At 43.9% G+C, this 2,451-nt stretch overlaps 1 pseudogene; it reads right to left on the reverse strand.

The window, feature by feature from the left end:
* Window positions 1-269: 269 nt before the first annotated feature.
* On the reverse strand, window positions 270-773 carry LOC119240150 (60S ribosomal protein L23a-like; annotated as a pseudogene).
* Between the last annotated feature and the right edge of the window lie 1,678 nt (window positions 774-2,451).

Below are 2,451 nucleotides of genomic sequence, written 5' to 3' on the forward strand. Positions count from 1 at the left end.
AGATCTGAATAGACACTTCTCCAAAGAAGACATACAGATGGCCAACAGGCACATGAAAAATGCTTATTGTTGTGAATTATTAGAGAAATACAAGTCCAAAATCCCACACTGAGTTGTCATCTCACCCCTGTGAGAATGGCCCATATCAAGAATAGAATCAAATGTTGGTGAGGATGTAGTGAAAAAGGACTCTTATCCGCTATTGGTGGGGATGTAAGTTGGTGCAGCCTCCTTGGACCTTTTCTTTCTTTCTTTTTTTTTTAATGGTGAAAAATTGTATTTAGAATTAGCCAGCTGGAGTCAGTTTAGATGATCCCAATTTTGTTGACAACATCCAAAGCATCATAGTCAGGAGCCAGTTGAACATAAGCCTTCTTTTCTCCATCAGGTCTGATCAGGGTATTGACCTTTGCCACATCACTGTCATAGAGCTTCACAGCCTGTTTGATCTGGTGCTTGTTGGCCTTGACATCCACAATGAATACAAGTGTGTTGTTGTCTTCTATTTTCTTCATGGCTCACTCAGTGGTAAGAGGGAACTTGATGATGGCATAGTGGTCAAGCTTGTTTCTCCTGGGAGCGCTCTCCCGCAGATATTTGGGTTGCCTTCGGAGTCGCAATGTCTTGGGCCTCCGAAAAGGGGGTGAAGTGCGGATCTTCTTTTTCTTATAGCTGTGGACACCTTTCAGCACTGCTTTCTTGGCCTTCAAAGCTTTTGCCTTGGCCTCGGCTTTGGGAGGGGCAGAGGCTTCCTTCTTTGCTTTCGGCGCCATCTTCGTGAAAACGTCTTTTTTTTTTTTTTAAAAGATTTATTTATTTATTTATTTATTTATTTATGCAAGAACTGGGGTATAGGCCAGATGCGCAGGAGGGTGAGAGGATTCACCAGAGAAGAGCGGGGAGCAGAACAGGCAGACTGATTGAAATACACTGCTGAGGGGAGCAGCGTGCGAGACAGGAGAGGTCTGCTTGGTGCAGCCTCTTTGGAAAACAGTATGGAGAGTTCTAAAGGAAATAAAAATGGAAATTCTGTATGATTCAGCAATTCCTCTATTAGGTATTTATCCTAAAATTGTAAAAACGCCCATATGAGATTTATGTACACCTATAAACACAGCAACGCTATCTGCAATTGCCAAGTCATGGAACCAACCTAAGTGCACTTCAACAGGTGACTAGATAAAGAAATTGCAGAGTATGTAGTCAATGGACTACTACACAGCTGTGAAAAAAGAATGAAATAGTGATTTTGGTACAAAATGAATGGACCTCCAGATATTATGTTAAGTGAAGTCAGAGTGTGAAAGATAACAGATGATTTCACTCATCCATGGGATACAAATAACAAAAAACATACTCAGGCAAAATACAGCAGGAGTAAATGTTGGACTTAGTGAAAGAATTTAATGGCCACCAGCGCAAACAGGATGGAGGGGAGAGAGGCTTGAAAGGGAAGGCAGGTATTGGCATGGGTGGTTTGGTGGAGGGTGAACGGAACATGTGCACACGAGCAAGTGAAAACTGTAACCACAATATAAAAATGAAATAAAAAAGAGAGAAAAAAACCATAGTGAGAGATCTTGTCATACCTGTGAGAATGGCTCACGTCAAAAAGACTAGTAGTAATAAGTGTTGGTGAGGGTGTGGAGGAAAAGAAACCATTGTACCATTGATGGGAATGTAAATTAGTGCAACTGTTTTTGGAAAACAGTATGAAGCTTCCTTGAACAACAACAAAACCCACTAAAAATAAAGCTACTAAATGACTCAGCAGTCTGGTTTCTGGGTATCTATTTAAAGGAGGGCTCTGGTAGAGGCAGTGAGGCAAACTACATGGACCCCCAAGGAGTCCCACCAGCTGACTCCCCAATGGCTGTAACTTTGTCTCACTTTTCTCATCCATAAAAGATGCAGAGAACTCAACCTCTCAGGTGTAAGGGTGAGAGAGGAGAGAGCTGGAGGGGTTGGGGGAAGGAGTGAGGGCAGACGAATGTCTGGTAGAAGGAACAGTTGGGAAGAATGGTCAGAGGTCAAAGTGGCTGTCCCAAAGGCAAGGCCTTTCTCTGCTTATAGCCCTATGATTCAGGGAAAGAAGGCCAAGAGCCAGGCCCCACAGGGTCTTGCAGACCGAGGTGAGACTTTTGGATTTTGCTGTAATTGTAGTGGAAAGCTCTTGGAGGGTTCTAGACAGAGATCTGACTTATGTTTGGGAAGCATGGGATAATTTTAGAAGCTGAAGACAGGAATGGGCTCGAGAGAGACTTCAGAACAGTGTTCTCTGATTCTCTGTTTCAGTGTCCAGTGGACATTGGCAGAGGGGGCACCAATGTGAGTGAAGCAGACAGGCCCCTTCCTTCATGGTGCATGGCCTGGAGGAGATGATGACATGACTCAACAATCACACCCACATGCCACGCTGACAGTGCTGGTCAGGGACCAGCACCCTTCCCG

Source organism: Talpa occidentalis, unplaced genomic scaffold (assembly GCF_014898055.3).
Source record: "Talpa occidentalis isolate TD23 unplaced genomic scaffold, MPIMG_talOcc4v2.1 talOcc4.12, whole genome shotgun sequence".
In the NCBI taxonomy this organism is placed as follows: domain Eukaryota; kingdom Metazoa; phylum Chordata; class Mammalia; order Eulipotyphla; family Talpidae; genus Talpa; species Talpa occidentalis.